This window comes from Dermacentor albipictus, unplaced genomic scaffold (genome assembly GCF_038994185.2).
Source record: "Dermacentor albipictus isolate Rhodes 1998 colony unplaced genomic scaffold, USDA_Dalb.pri_finalv2 scaffold_13, whole genome shotgun sequence".
NCBI classification, from domain to species: domain Eukaryota; kingdom Metazoa; phylum Arthropoda; class Arachnida; order Ixodida; family Ixodidae; genus Dermacentor; species Dermacentor albipictus.
Window position 1 is genome coordinate 9,881,755 of NW_027225567.1, and position 24,511 is coordinate 9,906,265.

The 24,511-nt window shown below is 48.0% G+C and overlaps 1 long non-coding RNA gene across 3 annotated transcripts; it reads right to left on the bottom strand.

Moving 5' to 3' along the window:
* Window positions 1-18,507: 18,507 nt before the first annotated feature.
* LOC135915700 (uncharacterized) lies at window positions 18,508-21,832 on the bottom strand. 3 transcript variants are annotated; one of them, XR_010568725.1, is made up of 3 exons: window positions 21,501-21,832; window positions 20,292-20,439; window positions 18,508-20,189 (listed from the first exon to the last, which is right to left on the bottom strand). It is a non-coding gene; the product is annotated as an uncharacterized lncRNA (long non-coding RNA). The 3 variants fall into 3 exon arrangements; XR_011509500.1 differs by having other exon boundaries at window positions 18,508-19,462; window positions 19,974-20,439; XR_011509499.1 differs by having other exon boundaries at window positions 18,508-20,439.
* Window positions 21,833-24,511: the final 2,679 nt, after the last annotated feature.

Consider the following 24,511-nt stretch of genomic DNA (forward strand, 5'->3'; position numbering starts at 1 on the left):
GCAGGGCTGATTCGGTGACAATTCACTACCCCACTACGAGCAGCACAGGTTAGAGAGTTATATGTGCTCATACTTGACCTCAAGTCAGCATGTTGAGGCAGCGCAGCAAGGTAGTATTGATTACAGCAGATCGATGTTCGAGCGCTGTCATTAAAAGCTACGTCAAGCGAGCAGCGCACGAGCTCGCGCTGCAGTGCGATTCGCACGTACGTGCGAGCTCATATACATTGCATCAGTTATTACCAGTTACTAAAAGGGACAGATGGCCGCTACGACAACGCAGGCATAACTGCTTGTTTAGAGGCATGCAGTCAACCAAGATTGCAGGAGGCCCGCCGTTTCGCGGCATGTCGGAAGACCGCTGCCTTCGCGGCGCGTACGATCGTGTGCTCGAGCAGTTCCGTACACATGATGTCTGCTTATCGCTGCTGTGGATTCATTTATAGCAAGCATTTCCTCGCGTTTGTGCGCCTGAATCTAGCAGCGTGCAAACCTAACCTGAAGTTCCACTTCGTACGCGACTCGCTTCACTTGCGATTGACACCGCGCTAAAACTTCGCCGCTTAATTCTTGAACGGCATATATGTATTCGGCAGGGGCGTAGCCAGGGGGGGGGGGGGCTTATGGGGCTTCAGCCCCCCCCCCCGAAATTTTTTCGTGCTGTCATGTGCCGCCGACCAAAACAACTCCCGGCGCCAGAAATCATGCTCGATTTTGTCTAGAATGTCCTTAATTCACGCTCGAAAAGACATTTTAGCGCGAACGTTGCTAAATCGGGCTGGATTTCGGGGCAACGCCCATGCATCGGGAGTCACATATCGTAATGCAAGGAGCCCCACCGGGCACAAAATTTCAAGGGCGTTTTGAAGGCGAGCGGGCTCGTCTCGGCATCTCGCGGAGGCCGCGGAATCTACGGAGCGCTTGGATTTCAATTCTGAAACGTTGTGGGTCTAAAGTTCTCATAACATTCTGATGCGAAAGGTCCATTGACAATTTCAAAGTCGTGCTTTAATTTCAATTCCGGAACTTTTTGGGTTTAATGCTGTTGTAAACATTTGACGCCAAATGTGCATCGACTTTTCTAAAGTCGTACATCGGGCCATACAACGAGACAAGCCAAATCAACATACTATCAGACAAGTTGACAAAGCACGCAGCGAGGTCCGATGAGACAAAGCGTTGTGGTGGTTCATTTGTTCCGTTAGGTCACAGAAAAGAATATAAACATTTTTTTTCACCTGCGCCAAAGCATCCATGTCAAGACACTAAAGCCACCATTGTAACTAAGTTCTTATTCATTTTTCTACCTAGGCTTTTATTCGCGAGGATATATTCAGCCTCTTTCTCATTTCTTTTTCTTTCTTTTTTTTTCTCGCAACCCGCGGGCTGCCGATCCAGCCGGAGCGAATGCGTTTTTCTCGTGCTGCATCGATAACCACGGGCCGCACTTGGATGCGCGTTTGTTTTTCTCTGGCCGACTGCATTTTCGCCTGGCAGAGTTTTGGGCGCTTTCTGGCTAGCAGACGAGAAAAAGAAACAATGCATAGTCGCTCGCCGCCAGCACTGCGGGGACTCGATGGATTGCAACGCGTTCGCTTGAGCGCAACCTCTCCGGAAAATTTTGTCTCGCCGGTGTAGGATACCGAGCAGTACGCGTATGGTTTTCTGTGGACCAAGCGTCACACGTTTTCTTCGATATTCCTTCGGTAGCCACACTAGGCGCCCAAAGTAGGCATTCGATTGTAGCCAACATGCTTTCCTTTGCGTTATTCTATTTCGCCGCCCCCCGCCCACAAAAAAAAAAGAAGACATTGTTGTGGCGCAGCGAATTTTCGCATGGTGAAAGTTCGATTTTGTTACTTCTTTTACGGAAAGTAATGGGCGACGGGACGCTTCAGTTGCCGGATACTATTTTATTATTGCGATAGCAGCTCTATGAAGAATCCAGGCGCATTTCTGTCGTTGCCCTCATGTTCCGTATAAATAACTGCCGAGGGCGATAACAGAGAGTTTTAGCCCAGCGGGTTTACGGCCAGCGGAGCGGAGCGGTCTCCAGCGTTGCACCAGCGGAGCGGCTCGCGAAAAAAGAATTTTAGCCCAGCGGATCACCCGCTCGAGCGGGGTAAAGAGCGGGGTAAAGCCCCTTAAACTTCGTAAAGTAGTGCCACGCTTTGAAGAATGCCGCCTCCTCCTCCAGCGCTCTGGCCGAAGCCGACACCGCGTCGCTATTGGCCTAATGGCATCACGTGGCCCCTTACGCCGGCTTTGTTTGTTTACAGTCGCGCTTCAGTGCCATCTTTGCTCGAAAGGCGGCGCTTCTTGGCGGCATTCCTTCCGTTCCTATTCTGTGTTGTTTTGATCTTGTGAACGCCTTGAAGGATGTTTTGTGGCAACTGCGACGTCGCTTCACGTCATTTTCTGTTACCATGACCTGCTGCGCGTTTGGATGCCAATATAGTTTTAGCAAAGGCAAGAATATGTTCGCGATACCGTCCGGTAAGCGCAACGGGTTAAGAAGAAAGACATGGCTTCACCGAATCGGGAGGGAGAACTTCCGACCAACTTCCTCCGCGCGACTATGTGATGTAAGTTGTGACTCTCTCAGAGTATTGTATGTGCCAGGCTTGCGTATTGTGCTGCGGGCAATAACGTAGTAGATATTGCACAGTTCACTGTGCATGTTGTCATTTGTACGCACGCTTTAACATGATTTTTACGCAACGTCTGCATTGCTTATATGCGCACTACGTGGTCGTGTTAGTCATATTTGGTGCGCTTAATCGTTTTGAACGCCAACCGGCCTGAGTTCGCGGGCACGCGAGGTTGCGTGCGATAACGTGATTACGAAATTTTTAAGATTCAGCGCAGTCCTCTTGATAAAATTTCAGTCTCGATCATGAAAGCGCCTCAGGAGAGCAACTCTCTGCCTTTTGTGGTTACTTACTATCCTTCTTTAGATAGACTAGCTCTGTTTGCCACATTTGTTCGTGTTCCTCGTTGGCGGTCGCCCGGTGAATTTGCGATACAGAGGCACCGATGAAAAGCATGCGTGCTCTCCCGAAACCGTGTTACGCGGTGCGTTCGTCGTCGAGCGACCGCATCATAGGTAATTGAGTCGTATGTGCTAATTCGCGTGAGCTTTAAAGTGTGCGAAGCTTAAGATGCGGCGGTGGAGCACTCGCAAAGAAAACGTGCGGTCGCCCGCCCGTTCCCTGGCTGGTTTAGTCGTCGTTCGTGCTTAGTCGTTTGCTCGCTCGTTAGTTCGCGCGCTCATATAGTCGTTCGCTTGCTCGTCTATGCTACTATTAGTTTCTACAGTCACTATGCCTTATTGAGACGCGCTTGCTGTAGGACTCTTAGGCTGGTGCGTTTATTTACGCAATGAGACAATAAATGGTGCACACGCACTTGTGACTGCAAAGGCAAATCTGTAATGCATCTATGTGAAAATAAACTGTTAACTTGCAACTCGAATGCCGTTTCATATCATTTTAACCTATGGATATAACCATTTCACTTGCCGCAATTTCGGCCGCGTCATGGCGGGGGATTCTTTGCGCGATCATGACTTCACTAATAAAGTCATATCTCACAAATGTTACTTCGAAGGGAGTGCAACCGTCCTCAGTGCATGCACCTCAGTGCAACTCGGTTCGCTACAAGTACGTCACTTAGTAAACGGACGAACCAACGCACGATAAGTGTTATTCGTGATAAGTCATTAACCTCAAAAAATTACTGAAGGCCACAGTAGTCTTGTTTGAGATTGGGTCAAGCATTGTTATCGCGCTCCCGCTTCGCGCACGAATGCTAAAAACTCATTTTATTTTCTTGTGTACGCACAGTCCCGACTCGATGATCGGCCGCGGTATTTCTGTCGGCGTTGAGACACGAGAAACATAATAGCACCAGCGCCCACCTCTGAGGCTTTGCGCGCGCTTAGATTGGCAAGCACGCACGTTGGCGGCACTGTAGCTTGTAATACACTTTCGAGCCTCCAGAGCAGTGATCTCCGTCAGCCTTTGTACGTCATAGCTGATACGCGCCGCGAATTCACATGGTAAGGGCGGCGCGGATTCTTTAGGCTGAGGGCTTGCTGGAAGCCAAGAGGTTGTCATTCGATGGTAAACGTGTTATTTACAACCATTCGCAACAATATCTTGCGACACGCCCTTGACAAATGTTGCGTACCTAACTGTAGGGCGCGCGATACATTCGCATTCGTCAACGCACAGCGTTAACACTCCGTCAGATACTTTTTTAAGAAATAGTTATCAAAAAATGAAACAAAAGCTGCCGTTACCGAATTTGTATAAGCATCCGACTAAAGATTCTATGCTGTACACGAAGTTACGCGGAGCTGGAAAGCCAACGTGAACGCCTAAAGAGCACTGCCTTGCTATGCGTGCATTCACTCTGCGAAAGGTCGTCTGGTGCGCTCGAGCAAGTAGGCGGTGCCATGGTCGAGGAGGGAGCGTGAAAGAGAGGAGAAACGAGGAGGAGTGAAGGCGGAGGAGGAGAGTGGCACTACTTTACGAAGTTTCAGGGGCTTTAGAGCACGAGACGGTCTTTAGAGCGGGGCGCTCTGCTGCCCCACCTAGTGGTTCGAATAGGAGTTACTGAGAAATGAAATTGAATTACGCTTGCTTTTATTATGCAAGAAATGTTGAATAAAGATATATTACATGTTCTCAGTGCATTATTTGTTAATAATGTACTGAGTACTAATGTACGGGTCAGTGCGGCAGTCGCCGTCTTCGATGCAGAACTGCCGGCGTTCATGTTCGCGGCTGCCGTCTTGCATTTCCCATACACGCCCGCGCGCCCTTACGCACGCTCGCGCGCTGCGTATACCCTCCGCTGGGGAGTGCTTTCCAGCGGGCGTAAACTACAGTGAACTAGAAGCAATTCAGTGCAACGAGCGGAGGGGGCTGCGCCTTGCGGCGTGTGTCACCCGCGGTGGCACCCGAAGCGGTGGCGCTGCCGTCGACCACTCTTGAAGGCGACAGGTCTGGGCACGCAATACCATTGCATTTCAGCGGTGTGTTTTGGTGGTGGCTTTTTGCTCTGTGCGGTTGTGCGTCGCAAGCGTTCTCTTGTGAATGCGGCCACTTGCATCAATGAGTGCAAAGCAACGTCTCAACCATTGCTACGCCCCAGGGTGTAGCACAGGATACGCCCGAACTAACAGTGCGAAGAAGCTATCGTTATTCAAGGCGCCTGCAGACCCGGAACGGAGGTGCACGTGGGAGAGAAACCTACATAGAGCCGACAAGCCGCTAACCACAGACTGCGCGGTATGTGAGCTGCATTTTGAGCAGCGCTTCATTGTTCGGGACTATGTGCACCGTATAAATGGGGAGGAAGTTCGCATCCCACGCGGTACGCCTACGCTTACTCCGGACGCAGTCCCCACAATTTTGCCAAATCTGCCAGCTTACCTGAGCAAGCAGCCTACTCCCAAGAGGAACGAAAGAAAAAGGAAAGGCGATGACGAAGTCCCACCACGAAAAAAGGCACGAGGGCAGCTTGCAGAGACGACAGAGGTTGACGAACCTACGGGTGCGACGGTTGACATTAACGAAGTCTGTGTGGCCGCGACTGTCGCTGCGGTGACGAAAATAAAAGTGCCTGGGAAGCGCTGGACGCTACATGAACTTCACGACGCAGACGGAGTATGTTTTACTTCATGTTCCCTCGACTCGCTCTCAGGTGAGGTGAATGTGGAAAAGGCCGTGTTCTTCACTGCAAACAGTGCCGGTGCTATGAACTCGAAGACGTTCGTGCTGGGTAAGCAGGTGGCTGGCGCGTCAGTGGCAACTGTTCAAGATGCTATAACCACTCTGCTGGAAGCGCATGATATGCACCTCTGCAAAGGCGCAGCGTCACGGAATGAAAGCTGCCTAACTACCAGCTTAACAATGAGATTGCAAGGCCAAATTAGGCGCGAGGCAAGAGCAGCTTATAGTACTAACTGCCTAGGCAAGACAACAAAAGAAGGAACAGCTTGCGTCGTTTGCAAGTATCTCAGAAAAGCCCTTGTTAGGCGGCAGTGGCGCCTCGAAAGGAGTCAAGGTCAGAACCAAAGTTGCAATAATGCTAGCTCGCGGTGGCACGGCAGTGTTTTGAAGAAGCTGCAGGCATGTACCCGTAAAAACAAGCGGCTTTTATCGAAGGTAGACAAGCTCGCCTTGGACCTCAAGAAAATCAAAAGCGAATGTGCTGCAACAGCTGAAGATGTACTTGCTGAAAAGTTAAGCTTTTTGTCACCAAAACAGCAGCTCGCTGTCAGGCAGTGCTTCGAGGCATCAAGAAGGAAGAGTCCGCGGGGCATGAAGTACGACAAAGAATGGATCCTCGAATGCATCTTGCTCAAAATGAGAAGCCCAAAGCTGTATCAATATATGCGGAGGCAGAACATTTTGGTGTTCCCAAGTGAAACAACCCTGCGTAAATACACTGCTCAGTACAGAAGCGGCTACGGGTTCAATGAGAAAATGCTGAGTGTGTTGGAAAAGAAGGTTGCCCACCTGGATGTGTTCCACCGACATGGTGGAATAGTCGTGGATGAAATGAAGCTAGCTGAACATTTGTCAGTGACCACAGGAGCGAAGATTGAAGGTTTTGTGGACCTGGGCCCGTACACACCCGAAAAAGAAAAAACATTGCCATGCAATCATGGCCTCGTAGTGATGTTTGTGCCAATGGTTGGCAGCTGGACTCAGGTTATTGGTGTTTTCGGAAGCAACGAGAATGTGAAAGGGGACCTGTTGGCCAAAATTGTGCTTGAGTCCACAATTTTAGCAGAAAGGGCTGGCCTGTTTGTGGACTTCGTAACTTGCGATGCAGCGGCCTGGAACAGGAAAATGTGGCGCATCTTTAACATTCGAGCATCTTTGAAGGAAGTTGTCTGCAAGAAGCCCCATCCTGTTGAGAGCAGTCGGTTCTTACATTTTCTCTCTGATTTTCCTCACCTAGTAAAAAACGTGCGAAACAGGCTTCTCACCACGACTTTTGACACCCCTGATGGTGCAGTTTCAATGCAGTTTCCAAGAGAAGCTCTCAAACTGGATAGCAATGCTGTCACTATGAAAGCAATGCCTGGAATAACCAGCGTCCACGTATTCCCCAACAATTTCGAAAAAAATGCGGGCAAGTTATGCATTCCAGTTGTTTGGGCATGGTCCTTTGAGGGCATTCTTTCTTTACCGTACTCAGTTGGAAAGGAGCTGTGGTAAAATTGAAGCGACAAAGAAGTTCTTCATGAGAATGAAGTCACTGATTGCTGTGATGACTGCAAGGTACACAGCCGAAGCTCTCCGACTCCATTCTGCAGGTGAAGAAACCATTAAGGAAATGCTATGTTTCCTGGACGTCTGGGAGCGCCATGCTGATAAGAAGAAATTTCTGAGCGAGTCCACTGCAGAAGGCTTAAGAGTTACTCTAACAAGTACTCTTGAGCTTCTTCGCTATTTGCATCACCAAGTTGGCTTTAGCTACTTGTTGACATCCCGGCTGAGCCAGGATAAAGTGGAAAACTTTTTTGGAATCGTTAGACTCTCATCTGGCTGCAACTCACACCCAACGCCACAGCAGTTTCTGCTAACTGTTAACTGTCTCTCTTTTTATAACTTGGCGCACAGTGTTGCAGGCGGGAATGCAGAGGGAGATGTCATCAGTTCTCTTCTTGATGTTGGGGACCGGGAAGAAACTTCAAAGCAACAGCTGATTGACCAGATGAAGCTTTGCACAGAAAAACAAGCAGTACCTTCAAGTTCACATGGCAGTGAAGCAGTGGAACACGAGTACAATGTCCAGAGGAGCGACTCAAGGCTTATATATTACATTTCCGGATACGTGGCCAAAAAGTGTGTGCTGCCCACCAAATGCTGTGCGTGTAATGACAGCCTCTTACTTCCAACAGAAGAAGGGCGCCGCTTGCATGCTGCAGAATTTGTGCGCCATAATGATGAAGGAGGTTTACTCTACCCCTCGGTGGAACTGTTCCGCTTTATAACAAGGCTTGAAGACATTTTCACTAATTGCTTTAGTGCACAAAAAGTTCATCGGGAAAGCGTAATGGACATCCTGCATATGATTCATTGCGCCGCTCCCTTGAAGGTGGGATGCAGAGATCATGCAGAAAGCCTGACTCCTCGCATAGTCAGCTTTTATGTCACCACACGGCTCCATTTTTTTATCAAAGGCTTGAATAAAGCACATATGCTGTCAAAAAGAAAGGCAGCACAGCACCTGAAGCTAAGCAGACTGACTTAGCCCAATTTCTAAGCTGCTTGTTAAGTACATAAAGCTCTCGGGATGATTCTTGCGCTATTACAGAGCGCCTGGAATAAAATCGTATGGGACAGAGAAATCAGTTTCGAAGTCGTTCTCCCTTTTTTTCTGCGCGTCAGATTTCGTCTTGTGCAGCACATACTTTAAAAATGAAGTGCTTTCTCGTGTAGCCTTAACTTGACGGATATCTGTGCATGTGCACCCTAGCAGACACTGTAAGGTGTCTTTTGCGATCGCGAACATCATGCGAATATTTGGTCCCGCAAATGACAATTGCTTCGCAAAATTTGGTACTCGCAAATTATTCCGGTAGTGCCATCTAGTCCGAGTTGACGACTAAGCGTGAAAAAAGAAATTGCAGCGCATCGACTGTCCTTCGTCTGCTACTGGCTTTGCTCAGTAAGACACGCCCAAAATCTTACGGCCACCTCAAACACCTCTACGCACATAAAGTACCCAAAAAATAATTGAAAACCCAAGCTGAATTGCGTTAAAACAGCGGCTGTGCATAACCAAACACGCTTTCTATTTTTGTGTGCCACGTACGCTTCAGAGGGGAACAGGACGAGCTTTCAAGAGCGGTCGATTGCAGCGCCGCCGCTGCAGGTGCCACCGCGCGCGTCAGCGGAGAGGCGCGGTCGTGCCACTGGAAAGTATTCTAGTACACTGTACGTAAACGCTGCTCCGTAAAACCGCTGGCCGCCTCAGCGTGGTGCGCATGCGCAGTCGCGTCTCCGCTCGCCCGCTCCGCTCCGCTGGCCGTAAACCCGCTGGGCTAAAACTCTCTAACATCATGACCGCGCGCCGCATGCTCTATGTGCGAGTGAAAACGTGCGGTGGGGAAGGGGAGGGGGTGAGCCGACGATGGTGGCCGAGTCTAGTGTGCGCAAGGGAGAAAAGCGGGGAGGAAGCGCGCCGCCTTCCGTCGCACGCGATACATTTTGGGAGTGGAGGGAGGAAGGGGGTGCTGTGATCTTTGAATCTGTGGTTGCGGAACCTGTTTATTTGCCTTGTTTGACGCATTATATATAGTGACTTTTTCTTAAAGGGACCCTGAAACGATTTTGGCGATTTTCTACAAACGTACCGAGTCGTTAGAGTAGGTTCTTCTGATCATTAATTGATGCATCTAAGTGCTCTGCGTAAAGCGTGTAATTTATTATAAGGTTTTAAAAATACCCATCGCTGCCGATCGCAGCGCACTGCTCGGCGGAATTTTAAGCCGCCCCTACCCATATGATGCAAATAACCCATATTACGTCACATGGGCGAGCTATCTGATTGGCTGAGCAGGGCGCGTGGTCGATAATTTTTCCAACTTTATGGTGAACAAATGATGCTCGTAATAGTTGGAATGTTAGTTACTTTGTTTTTGTAAAAAGAAAATAACCTAAAGAGAATACACAAGAATAGTTTTTTAGTACACTTCAGCACTTCCGGCACACAGCAAGTGTCGTCTGCTTGTGTTACAACGTACTCCATTTTGACGAGAGCTCCGCGGTCAGAGTCGGTCTCAGTCTTTTCGCGAGCACTATGATTCGACTTTGTTGCCTTGTGGACTGCAAACCTAGCGACCTGCAAACCGCGAGTCCAGTATTAGGGCAAACGCAAGCGCAAGGGGACAGGGTCTGGCCGCTTGACTGTGCCGGGATGAGCCACGAGATGAGCAGAAGGGCAAATGTGAACGGTCTGCACGGTGCAGCCACCTGGTGGCACAGAGCTCAACCATACACAGTAGCAGCAACGAAGTGTATTCTTTGCTGCTGGTGTGTATTTTTTGCAGGAGTGTAATCATCAACACGTTGATTTATAAATGTTTAAAATGCTTTACACTTGGTTAGAGCAATATTAGCGCTTTGTTTGACTGGTTAAGCGCTGCGCCAGCAAGTGTCTGGACCGTGCAGACCGATCAGGCTGCTCACGTACGTCTACGCTAAAGTTCCTTCATCAGCTTGAGTTTATGCCTCCAGTCATTTGCCGAAATGACCAGCTTGCCTGTTTTTAGCGGAGTACCGGACACGTTCGGCGCTACGACAGAATGCTCGCAACGCACGCTGCTTCGATAGCTCTCGGTCGACGGCCAAGCGGCTAGCGGAGAGGTCTCGCGCGGGAGGGGGCGTGCTCCTAAACAACCGGAAGTGAGCGATGTGACGTCGCATCGTGACGCTGAACCAGTGAAGGCGGAGCTTAGCGCCGCTCGCTCGGCGAGCGAGTTGAGGAGGAAAAGCATAGCTAGGGAGGAGGGTAACTTCTAATCGCTTGCAGCTCCATTAACCCATTAGGGACCGGTTTCTTTATTTTCTTGCTATCTTGAAATAAATGTCATATCTTAACTTACATTCATACTAATAATTCACATGCAAGAAATTATTACTCTTGCCTAATTAGTTTTTGAAATATAGCCCGTGACCATATGGTCACACTGGGCCCTTGCGTTACAGCAAAATACGCGAAGTTAAAAACATTTATTTCAAGCCATGAAACATCACAAAAAAACATAGATAGCGAATAGTCGAGCACTTATTTAGTGTGATATGATATAAATAATTGAATACACATGCGGACGTCATATTTGTGCACCGCGCGGTTGCAATTATCTCATGCACACCTCCACCTTTTGCCATTAGGTATTGGTGCACCAAAGTGGGCCACTTGGTCATACCGAGTACCAGTCAGGACATCACCAGTCTTTGGTATTCTGCGTTGACCAGGTCCTCTAGGCTTATTGTTTCATCGCATCAGGTAGCTTTGTGCGATTTGCCTGCGGAATTCCACCTGCGTGACGTTGAACCCTGTGCTACGAATTAGCGCCTAACCGTTGCTGATAGATACATCGCGAAGTGAAATGAAAATCGGCCACCACCACTTTTTGCCATGGATTGTAATCGTATAGGCACCTGCATTTGCATCCATCTGGTCCGTACCTCCTATAAATCTTGTACTTAGCAACAGTGTTCGGGTGGGCCACCTTGATTCCCTTCTACTCAACATACGAGTACTTGCCCTATCGAGTACGGCATTGTCAAAAAGGTCGAACAACTCAGCAAGTGAAAAGACCCTGTAAGCAGCAAAGTTTGGGTCGGGAAATATGCCAAGGCTTGTCTGGAGATCACCCTTCGTCCACTTAGAAGCAGTGGATAATTTTGCCGGAATTGCCGCATCAACTACAGAAGAAGAAACCTCTGATATTCTGTCACCTTGCTCGCCGGGGTCGTCATCGTCCGAGTCGCATCTACCAATGCGGCGTCCGTCAGAGAAAACAGTTTCAGCGCCGGCTAATAGCTACCACCTGCTTAGAATGTCAATGAGCCCACCTGAGCCTTCATCAACCGAGTTTTCATCCGAATAGGTGCTAGCCTCTGGCGGCTCGATATAAACCACTGACACATCGTCGTGTTCCTCAATGACTCCTTCGCTATTTCTTCCAACGTCAACCTATTCAGACAATAAAATAAGAAATAACCACTTTGGGAACGCGCCAGCAGCCGTGCACGAGATGAGAATGCAGTTAAAAAACATAAAAAGTTAGGTAGCCTAAAGGCCTAGCGTGACCATATGGCAACGCGCAAGATAACACGCGCGTTCATGGATAAATCAAACATTATTCTTTCACATATGCTCATCGAAGGTCACATATTCAAAGAGCAATACGGAGGTAAGGATTTCTGACTATTTATTAAACAAGTAGTAAAAAAAAAACACACTTACCCCTTGGAGCGATGCATGGCAACGCTACTCGCAGAGCAACACTTATTCCTGCATTTGCGAGGGGCTCCCACAAAAAGACTGACAGCTGCTGCCACTTGGTATTCATAAAGGGAACTCTAATCTGTCAAACAGCACGTTAAAGGCGATTTTGGTGCCGTTTTGTTAATCTTAATTAATTGAAATCCACTGTGCAGACTAACGTGACCATATGGTCACGCTGGTCCTTAATGGGTTAATACGTAACGCTTCACTTAAATTGTGGTGCGAATGTTCTACTTAAGCTGTACCCTACGCGCCTACAAAATTTGTCCGAGCCGTTTCAGGGGCCCTTTAAGTACGTAGATTTATTGGTGACTTATGCGTATATTTAAATATCTTGTTGCGAGGTTTTGTGCATATGGGCAGTGAACATTGTTTCCAGTGAAATTTTTTTGCCCTGTATCAAGCTGTATCTTCACATTTGTATGTTCCATTGTATCTTCGCATTTCTAATGTCCGAAGGCGAGTCAAATGAAAGTGAGACAACCCGCCCTGCGCAATAATGGTTCGGTTCATTATTTTCGAGGCATGTGCGTAGCACATACGCATCTCATTTACAAGTGACATGCAGAGGTGAGGTTAAATGTTCTTTAATGCGCTCATACACGGGGTTGAACATGGTTGCGTGACATAATGGACACTTCAAAAGTTGAACAGTTTGGTGTCGTGAGGTTTTTGACAAATGAAGATGTTTTCCAAAAAGAAATTATTCGCCGTATGGCTGCCGTATGCGTTGAACATTGCGTGTCATTGGCCACTGTGAAGCGTTGTAGCAAACTGTTCAAAGAAGCACATGAAAGTTACAAAGACGATCCGTGGCCGGGCCAAAGCCACCGTGCAATCACCCCCAACACAATTGAAAAGGCCGTGGTTGCTCAGTGGCTGTGGTGTTCGGCTGCTGAGCACGAGGTCGGGCGAATAGAATCCCGGTCACGGCGGCTGCATTTCGATGGAGGCGAAATGCGAAAACACCCGTGTACTTAGATTTAAGTGCACGTCAAAGAACCCCAGATGAGGGTGGCGACTTTTTGTCTGCAGTTGTGACCGGGGATGACTCATGGTGCCGCTACTACTAGCCTGAAACACTATACGGCAAAGGTTACAGTGGAAACATTTGAATTCACCACTCCCAAGGAAAACAAAGGCCGTCATTTATGCCAGAAAAGCGTTGACTTCTTTTTAGATCATTAGGGGCCACTATTGATCGAATTTTCTAAACCTGGAGAGTCTCTAAATCGTTTCAGATATTGTGAAAGATTGGATCGGTTGCTGTCGCAATTAAAGGGGTGGAGACATCAAAATTTTCCTTCATGCGTTTGTTGATTCAAACGTTGCGTCATGCTTCAGGGAGCACGATACACACAGCGGGATTCATATATATCCGATAAATAATTTAATAATAGCATTATTATACCGAGCGATTTCGGTTTCGGTTTCTGGGCTCCGGGGGATGCTATGACGTCACAGAGGACGAAACGCAACATCGCTTGGTCACGTGGGCCACAATAATAGTGACGTAAAACTATGCTGCGTCGTCTGCTCGCGCGTACGCGTGCTCTGCCAGCAGAGGTCAACTGGCGATTAGAAGTGCATGTCGCGATTATTATAAATATTGCGAAGAGCGACAACAACGGTAAGAAAATATTGCGGCTTGTGAGAGTCGGTGATTCATTCCGAAGCGCCGTAAGCTTTAGCTTCGAAGTGAACCGGAAAAGGCCTAGCCACGATATCGGCGGCGCCGAACGATCAGAGGCGGTGAAGCTGCCGTCGGTGCGCAGAGTGACCACTCCTCGGACGCTGATTGGCCGCTTCGCCGTACGGCTGCCGCACAAATGGGTCCCGGGCCCGTCTCTCTACGGCTAGGAAATCTCGCCGTTCGCGAGCAAAACCGCCGTCGCACGGGGGCCCGCGAACGGCAAACGGCGTGCGGCGAGTTTCCGTGCCGGTAACGTGCACGGGCCTTAACACTGAGAAAGGCCAAGCGAAGGAGAGACCGCTCCGAGCTGCCGAACTATGCGACTATGCGAGGAGAGAAGCGGACAACACGAACGCCGCATATCCTGGTCCCTTTCGGAGTCGGCCGGCTACTGTTTTACACTCAAACGTGCAAAGGCCCGTCGGCACGGCAACTCGCCGCACGCAGTTTGCCATTCGCGGGCCGCCGTGCGGCGTTCGTGTTGTCCACTTCTCTCCTCCTGTGTCCGTGTCTGCACGCCTTACCCCTTCTTGGCATTAAGAAAGGATTTCTATATACCTGTAGCTCGGTCATAGTGGAGGCTATGCTCGGTCGCTCTGTTCAGCAGGCTCCGTAATCGGCATTTCATTACTACTCATCATACGTCACGTTTTTGTGCTGGTGTGCTATGACGTCAATATTTTCGTTCCTCCTCTGTGACGTAGTAGCTGCCGCGCTAGCGATGGGTCTCGACTATGAGAAGGAGTTTTTAATGACTTTTTGGAGCTGAATTAAAATTATTTTGAAATGTTTGCAGCGTCCAATACCTCGTTCTGGGTGTCCTTGCATACGGAAGCAGCCTACAACATGCTTTTTATAGCCTGAAAATATGGTGTCCCAACCCCTTTAAGAGCAAACGACGTGGAAAATTGAGCATTGGGGACATCTTGCTTCACGAAATTGCCCGGTCCCGCGTCGCTGATGTGGTTAATACAAAACTGGTAAAGTTCAAGTGGGAAACGCTGCAACATCCCTCATGCAGCCCAGACATGTTGCCTTGCGTCTTCCGCATTTGGTAAAATTTGAAGAAACTGCTGAAGGGAAACAGATTCGTGTCGGAAGATGACGTGTAGTCATTTACCGATTTTCGAGGCAGCAACCCAAGGAGTTTTATGAGACGGGAATTACGCGACTCGTTAGTAGGACAAGTGTCTAAATGCTCATGGTGACTACTTTTAAATAAAGTATCCCGTTTGTCATATATTCGCATTGGCTCACTTTCATTTGACTCGCCCTCGTATATGTTGCAGAACTCTTGCTTTTTATATGTGCTCTCTGTTGCGACTATAATTTCGGAGCAATTACTCGCACTGCACAACCGGTGACAGCTGCTCCTGCGCAATACATTCTAACAAAGGAAAGCGTCATTGAGATTTTACCCTGGTCGTTGCATAGGTACAAAAATGTAAACAAGGTTGTTGAATGACATGTATATATATATATATATATATATATATATATATATATATACACACATATATATATATATATATATATATATATATATATATATATATATATATATACACACATATATATATATATATATATATATATATATATATATATATATATATATATATATATATATCCCTCGACTAATCTTATAAGGAGCAGGCCGAGCTGCAAAGTGAGCCCCCCCCCCGAACGAAATTTCTGGCTACGCCACTGGCCATTCTGGCTACGCCATTCGGCACTGCATAATTTCTTGCCTTTACGCAGCGTGCCACCCCTGAAGAAATCTTCGGCACCGGATATTCGCTGCAGGCCGTGATACAACACAACCGAAAGTGGCGGGTCCATATTGTAAACGTGCTTTCCGAAGCAGACGACCGAGCTTGGTACGACCCATTTTAGGACAGAGGGCGCTTTTTAGCACCTTTTTCCCATAACAGTCAAGGGGAAGAGAAATGCAGCCATAATAACGCACAGAGCGCTATGGGGATACAATAGGTACGAGGTCCTCCGAGGTATATGGAAAGGGGTAATGGTTCCAGGACTTACTTTTGGAAATGCGGTTGTTTGCTTAAAATCAGGGGTACAATCAGGACTCGACGGGAACCAAAGGTCAGTGGGTCGCCTCGCATTGGGCGCTCACGGGAAGACTACAAATGAAGCTGTGCAAGGGGATATGGGCTGGACTAGTTTTGAAGTGAGGGAAGCTCGCAGTAAAATTGAGTATGAAGAACGGCTGAGGAATATGGAGGAAAGTAAATGGGCTGGGAGAGTGTTCAGGTATCTGTACAGGCAAAACATTGATTCACAGTGGAGGAAAAGAACTAGGAAGCTTACCAGCAAGTATGCGGCCTGTGGGGTGGGCAACACAGCAACAAAGAAGGTCAAGCGGAAAGTCAGAGAGGCTGAATTAATCTCATGGGTGGCGGCAATGGAAAAGAAACCTGCCATGAGTAACTACTTAAGGGGAAAAAACGAAATTAGGAAAGAAACCATTTATGATAACTCAAAGGGAAGCTCATTACTCTTCGAAGCGAGATCGGGATGCCTTAGAACACGCACCTATAAAGCGAGATATAAGAAGGAAGAAGAAGCATGTGCTTGCTGCGGTAAAGCTAGGGAAACGATGGAGCATATTTTATTAGAATGTGAAGACGTCTATCCAGCGGTCGATTTAGGGACCACTGGCCTCCTTGAAGCCCTTGGGTTCAGCGGGAGCAGTGGTAAAGCAAACAGGTCCACGATAGACATCAGTAAGAGGCGATTGGAGGATTGGTGGAATAAAAGTAGGGAAACGACAAAGGACGGAGACGTACAAAAGCACAGTTCGCAATAGGGTATCAGAAAATTTGGACGTGGTAGTTCATAGTGTTTTTTTTTTCATTGGTTAACCTAGGTAGGATATTAGGCAACATAGTAGCAAGAGCTTGGTGGCGCAAGCCACCGCCCCGTTCCAAAGGGGACGCTCATAACATCCATCCATCCATCCATTCGCAGCGCCCCCTGGGCAATGCAAGAGCCCCTTAGCGCGCCCGGCAATATACGAATGTAGCCGCGAGGTAGCCCTCTTGCGATGTGCGCCGTGGCGGCTTCGACGGGCAGAACTTCGTTTATACAACGGAAATCAACTGTCCATTTTCGTCTTGCCGGTCTCCTTCTATTGGCAACTCAAATCAACATTAGGGGGCGCTGCGGAGCCTGACCCGGTCTGGCTACACTGTGCAGTATGGCGGCTTTACGGAGGTCCCCGCGTACGCTTTCCTTGGTGAAAACATTAAGTTTGTTGCACTGCGATGTTAATTCGCGCTGTTTTGTGGGGGGAGAACGGGTAGTGGACGTCGAGCACCTCATTTTAGTCGGCACCAGTGGTACAAAGAGTAATTAAGTAGAAGTGGTCGCGCGTGTGTGCAAACCTACGGCGTGACAGCGGACCCGCACGAGATTGTGGTGAGAATCGCCGACGCATTCCGGGACCCATCGATCGTGGAGGCAAAGTGTTCGTGCACTGCTGGATTGTCGCAAAAGTGCAAGCACATCTCGGCTGTTTCTCCTGGCACCTTATCCTGGAACATTTGGTGTAGTTGTCAGTCCCTTTAACGTTTCGTCTCTACATTGCGTTTCAATGCTGTTCATAGTGCAAAGATCGTAGTAAAGTGGAATGTTCATGTGCGTGCACCGTTGTAAGCAGAAGAGATCCTATTATGTGCCGAACTGCAACTTAGCTTCACCTTGTGCTGTGGCGCTTGGGGTTACCTATCACAATACATATCCTGCTTTTTTCTTTTTCTTTTTTTTTTGCCGACATGACTGTTCGTTTCCTATGGCTCATACGCTATTGTTTCACAATTTGTGCTCGAGCAACTGCGTGATATCAGTGGCGACTCAGGCAGAACTCATGAAACCAACTTTTGTTGTCTTTGTTAGTGCCCTTCTTAAAGGGGCCCTGAAACTGGCATGCCGCATGATATAGATACCACGACCACCACAAGCTCTGTTCGCAGGACGATCAGACAGCCGTGTGTATTTATTGGTCTCAGTAAGTGATGTAGCTCCAGGCGTCCATCTCGCGTTTAGAGAGTGCCACACATGCCTGAACCACAAGTAGCAATGTGTAAAAAAAAAAACTTGACCAGGACCTTGCTACCTTGCCATGCACCGTGTAGCTTCCAGCACACTAGCTGAGGCGAAAGGAGAAAGCAATGCATCAGTGCAATAACTACTAATTCCGCTTACAGTTCAATGATTCGAAAAATTTTTGCAGCAGGCGGTGTCCTTTTGTAGTGAGGTAACTATGATCAGTTGGAAGTGTTTCAGTGCCCCTTTAAGTGTTTGTTAAGTGCTTTAAGTGCATGTTAAACTTTTATGTCACTTACTTTCCATTTATTGATATGTTGATAGTAAGGACAGCTCTATATGCTCTCTGGAGGTCAATAATTATCATTCACTGATGTTAAGTCTGCACAAGTGTCTCCCCATGTTGTATTACCAGTGGTTTAGTTATGCTTCCCAGGACAGCCATTTGCACTGTATTCAACAAACTGGGAAGAAGCATAAATTATGGTACATATACCAGCTGGGGTCATTTGAATCAAACCATTCTTTCAGAGTACTCAACTCTGGTGGCCAAACTTGTTAAATACTCATCGTATGCAGGTTTGACACTGTTCCATGTTACTTCTCATGTTCTGTTTGGCCAGATATACCCTCATATGCTAAAAAGTGCAACAAAAATGGGCTTGAGTAAAACGTATGAGGCAAGTACAGTGAACAAAATATTGAGTGCATGTGGTTTATTTTGTGAAAAAATACAAGTAAGGAAAGGGACAACAAACCGCCATTGAAGAATAACCACAACTCTATGCACACAGATCATAAGTGAACTGCAAATATCTCGGAATACCATAAGATGAAAACTTGCATCAGAATGCGTAGTGTAAATCAGCACTTCAATGAAGAATACAAGTTGCAAAAGAATGTGCATTGCTAATTTACAAAAAGTGTGTTGAAGTTGAAGTCTGCAGGTTTGGCCAATGCAAACAAGTGCAGCATGTAGATCACATGGCAACGACCGTGTCTGAAAAGTATGAAGTGGCTGAGTGGCATAAAAAATGCTGGATTTCCAAACAGAAGACTGCACTTACTCTCAAGGCCGCCACGCTTTGATGGAGCCAAGGTCACACGCACAAATGCCTCTATGCAATACAGGCTACTTGCAATATCGCCAGCCATGGCACGACTTCAGGTGAATCACCTAATGCCGAATATGCAAACGCGCCACTGGAATTCATCTTTTGGTGGCACAGCCACAGTTACTTTTAAAATTTCACACATCAACTGAGCAGTCTCTGCAATTATGTTGCTACATGTAGTTAGAGAACAGTTAAAAAGGTGACTCAAGAATGCAGTGGAAATATGCTTCAATTTCACCAATGTCAATGCAATTGTTTTTACACATAACTGGTGCCGTCCTGAAAGTGGATGAATTTTTGTGTAGCACGTCACACGAACATTCAGAACATCGAATGATGGCAGGCCTGTGAATGTGTTTACGTCGCTACTATTTATCGTGTTCACAAACTTCTGTGGAAAAGTACCCGATGTCACTTGGGCAGCCTTGCTTTCTGTAAGCCTTGTCCGTGAAGCCATTTCTAGTAGGAAATTTGCCACGTCTTTTTCTTCTCTTGAGTACTCTGCCATTAATGTCTGGAGGCCAGGTTGGCAAGCACATTCCTGTCACAAAACAAAAGCAAGAGTTGTAATGTCTGACATATCTGACGCGAAATGCAGCTTCTTTTTGTCATTCCAATAATGCACGTCAGTGTATTAAATTCAATGTTGGAAGTAGGAAAGCCAAGCTTTTTGCATCAGTTAATTTGCACCCATCACACACCACAATCCTTTCACGAATTAATCCAGAAAACATGCTGCCGGCTAGGTAAAGACAGCTACCACATCACAAATATATAGAAAAAATAAATTGCCATATTTGCTATGTCCTTGTCCCTTATGGTGTTTGCAAGGCTTTGGTCAATGCTGTTAGGGGATGGGAAATCGTCCTGCAATGTCAGATAGAGTTCAGTTCAAGAAACCAGTGGTTAAGCAATGTGTGCACAAGTTGCAATTAATGTGCACCCATCACACACCACGTGCTACAATGCTTTTACGATGTAAATCCAGAAAGCATGCCACCGTCTAGGTAAAGACAGCTACCACAACACATACATATACAAAAAGAAATTACCATATTTCCTTTGTCACTTATTTGGTCCATGCTGTTGCGGTCAGGGGATGGGAGATCGTCCTGCAATGTCAGAGTTTAATCCCAAGGAATTAGTGGTGAAGCAATGTGTGCACAAGTTGCAGGCAGCCAATTTACCATGGTGGTCGTGCTGACAGGTGCATGGGGCAACACCTTTGCTTCTAATGGGGAGGCAACAGTTTCTTTGCTTGATTCATTCTGTAATGCATTAAAAGGTGTTGACATCTATTGCATGCTTGTAGACATGGTGTATGTACCATAAGCATATAAGTGCTGCACCATGTAGTCAAATTAACTTACTCTGGCTGACCGATACACACGTCGGCGAAGTCTTGCCAGTGAAAGCTCTTTCATATGAGCATCCTTGTTCTCATCATAACATGACGTCCTTGGCAGGTTTTCAGTTGGTATTGCATTTTTTTCAGCTGCTGTCTTTGACATGCTACATCTGAAAAAATAAATGAATTGTTTATGCTTTGTTGTGCCTCAATATGGGCTGCAGCCAGAATTTTTTTTCTTTTTACCTCAGAAACAAAGCTACAATATTTATAAAAAAGCATTTGCAAGGAAATGAAGCACGGTTTGAGTGTGCAAGGCTATGCAACGATGTACACCGAATGTAGCATCTGCAAAACGTAGTTGAAAGCTGCTCATAACACAAAGTACACAGGTGCAAACACCACCACATGACCGGAGTAGTTATGCCACTGAGTTGGGGATGATTTAATAACACAGATAAAGCTAGCTTAGGTACTAATACTGCACATACATATGCGACACGTCAGTAGACGGCGGACGCCGTAAATTTTCCTCGAAACTAGCAAACGCGTGTAAAATTGACATGTGGCTGCCGCGTAAGTGGCAAACTTCTGCAATGAACGCGATAGGCTCGCCGTCGGTGCGAAATACCAGTGTCATATGGCCACTCTTGAGCACGTCGGAGATTCTCAAGTGCAAGTGGCAAATTCGTAATCAGTCGCGCTGGGAAGTGCCCGCGTGCAGTGCGCCTGTGCTGCAAGTTCATCCGCACCACGCATGATATTTATTCCGCTTTAGCATGCCACATACGTGGCACGTTTACACTCAACACTTCCCGAACTTGCTAGTACATCATTCGTAAACATTTGAATCTCCGACGCCCGTATAAGTTGCGCGAGACGTGCTGGGCATCAAAAGCCTCCCGAGTTACAGCCGGGTGTAGCCAACGAGCGCAGAGGTGACGTTGCTCGCAGAAACCGCTGTGAAGCGTCGAACATGAGCTCTAATTACAGCCAATGTGGTTAACGAGTGTAGAAGAGACGTTCCTCGGAGAAACCGCTGTGACAGGTCTCGAACCTGTGCTCGAATTTCGCGTTGCGGCTAACATATGCAGCAAATAATGCATATCCCAATCGCCAGTGCCCGCAATGCGAAACGTGTTTACATAAGGTGACACAGTGACATGTATAATGGCCACGCACAATGGTCATGCATTAGGGTCGAGTTCACAAGTTCACAATAGTGTCTCACCTGGTAAGGAGAAATTATCCCGTGCAAAATGCCGTGAGCAAACAGTCACTGTAAGCGTCACAGCCTTGCCGATGCGGAGGTTAGCGATCCACCTGGTTCTGCGGCTTCAGCCTTTCCACTCGGAGGGAAGTGCGTGAACGGAAATATCGCGGTCCTTCCATCTCGCTGGCACGCACCGAGGAACACAGCAGAACTGCTTGGCCGTTCGCTTTTTCTTTGCTAGCAGCTTCATTCTTCCGTCCGCGACAGCAGCCTCCACGGCACACACGGCGACTGGACCTCTGTATTTCGTTTCTCCCTACTGCCGCTAGGTGTCGCATGAATTGCTGGAGTTGCGAATAGACGACCGCACGCCAAGTTTCATCCTAGACGCCAGCGCTCGTTTCTCCCCTGGCGGAGCGATTTCATCTCCAACGGGTGTAGGTTTCCGCCGTCGCCTCCCTTCGCGGTCGCGCCCGCGTTCAGCTCGCGCTGAGCGCGACACGTCTCTTGTTTGCGACGGCGCCTCTTCGGATGACCGGAAATTATTATTGTGTTGTTAACTGTCACGACAGCAATGTAAACATGAAAAGGTTGATGCCACCAGTGAAATTCTGCCGATTCACAAGAAAATGGTACGAAAGAAGCAGACGACAGACATGCGCCGCGCGAAGTAAACAACTGGCAAACGAAGCGAGCTCGTTCATTGATCACTCCTGAGTGTATGACGGTTTCTATATGTAACCCACGTGAAATTATTAATTACTCGGTACATAATCCTTTTCTTCATATAAAAACTTTAAGTTAAACGAGCGCTTGTCCTGTCTTCTTTCTCGTGTTTCGTTTGTGTGTGCGCTGTCTAAGAATGGAAACCACGTCTGTTGTATGCGCTAGCAGTGGCCGAAGTTCACGCGTGCCGAGAAATTGAATATGTGCATGATGCATTGAACATGACCGGAGTTCATTCCCGCTTCACCACCGCACCGATTGATCGGGTTACTGGACGATACACACCCGCGTCTTGGTCGCACCGGCATTGCTGAAGCAGGAATGATTAATAATACTTTCAACTTCCGTCTCTTGAGTACTGTTAAAAAATGACCAAGCTGTCTACATTGCTGCCTCTATTCCGTAATGTAGGGGACGTACTAGTTAAAGTTGTGTGCGCATGTCGTACTTGTGCTATGCAGCGATATATCTTGTTTATTTCCGCACAGTGTCGATAGAAGTCCGTTGTCGCCATCAGAGACAACACGGATTTGTAGCAAACATAATGTGAGAAACTGCAAAAATGAATTTAGCTCGTAGGTGCCGTATGTATGTGCCGCATCGTATGTGCTGACGATTTTTCCGGCGGCACATACGATATCGTTTCGTATTACCTGCTCAGCGTCCCTTACATGGTTAAGCAGACGCTGCCCTTTCGCCGCATTGCAGCCATAAAAATAATCGTCAAGCGTACCGAGCTTCTTAAAGGCAAATATAGCGTGTGCAGTTTGTTTCACACTAAGGGGAAAACTCGGAACGTATTGCGTCGCGATGCGGCAAGCAATGGAGTCGTGCGGCGGCAGCAGCTCGAGCAGGCGCACACGCTTGAGGGGCAGTGTCGTGATCTGCGTCGTCTGATACGGCGGCGCGCGCTGGCCGCATTTTCGGGAAGCGTGGTACTGTCAGGGGCAGTGCACCGATTTCATCGGTACTGCGGGAACTGAGCTGATATTCTTTACTAAACGTTGTGCGTCGCCAAACTCTGATCCTTCATTGGTGATAATGGAGTTCCACAAACCTCTTTTGACAGCATGGTTCATTTGTTCTTTCGAAAGGCCGGAGTACTGAGCGTGTGCACGTATATTTCTTCACTGTGTGTGCTACCGTAATGAGCAGCGACAAAACGCACCAAGATGTGCGCGCAACGTGCTCAGTCTTTGTTTGACTCGAAAGGAAAACAAAGCACTCAACAATGGGAGTCGAACATGGTGAAACAAACGGACACGATTAAATGAACGTTTTTGGTTCAGACAATGAGCTCGAAGTGATTTTTCTCGACAATCATTCGCTACACCAGACAGACCCTGCCCGCCGGTGGGGAATTGGACACGTCACGCTCGGAACTTCAGTTAGTATCTCGTCATGTCCCCAGCGGCAGCGATGACAGTGCTCATGCTGGAAGGCAGTGAAGTGTAGAATGACTTGATCAGGGATGTGTTCATTCGCTGCACGTCTCAGTCGCTGACGATGGTGGATCGAAGCCTATCCTCGAGCGACTGATAGAGGGGATGTTGCGCCAGCGATACTTTCAACGAGCCCCAGACATTTTAAATGATGTTGGCGCCCGGGGATTGAGGCGGCCGCTCCAAGAGAGTGACTGCGCGCTCTTCTAGCAGTTCTTGCACAGCACGAGCAGTGTGGATCGGCGTCCTATCACGTTAGAATATATAGTCGTCTTCCAGAAACGGGCCGTCAAGAATGTATATCAGTACGCCGTCTATGACTTCCATGCAGCGATGAACTTACATTCGAGGCGTATCAGTGGGCGTCGCGCAACGCTTAGCAAAGAATACCGGCTCATTTCACGCAGTAACGATGTGATCGGCGCCCTGCACCTGGCAGTAGAACGTTTCTCGACAATGCGGCCAGCGCGCGCCGCCGTAGCAGACGACGCCGTTCAAGATCCCGCCCCTCGAGCATCTGCGCGAGCTGCTGCCGCCGCCTGACTCAAGCGCTCACCGCATCGCGATGCAATGCGCTGGGAGTTTTCCCCTAAATGTGAAACAGACTGTACACCGCCCTTCGAAGGAAATGTCCACGCGCACACACCGCGCGCGGTACGAAACGTGCCCAAACACGCGCAGTGCAGGAGGCAATCAAGGCGGCGCGAACGAGAGATGGGAGAGGGTTACCACCTGCTAATAGAATTTTGCTTCGCATGCGGCGCTCTCAACGCCGGCGCAGCAGCGCCGCTCTCGGTGCCGTTCTTGTCTATAGAGCGCGTCTTGCCACGCTCTTCTGCGGTAGAACGCACCGTTCGTAAA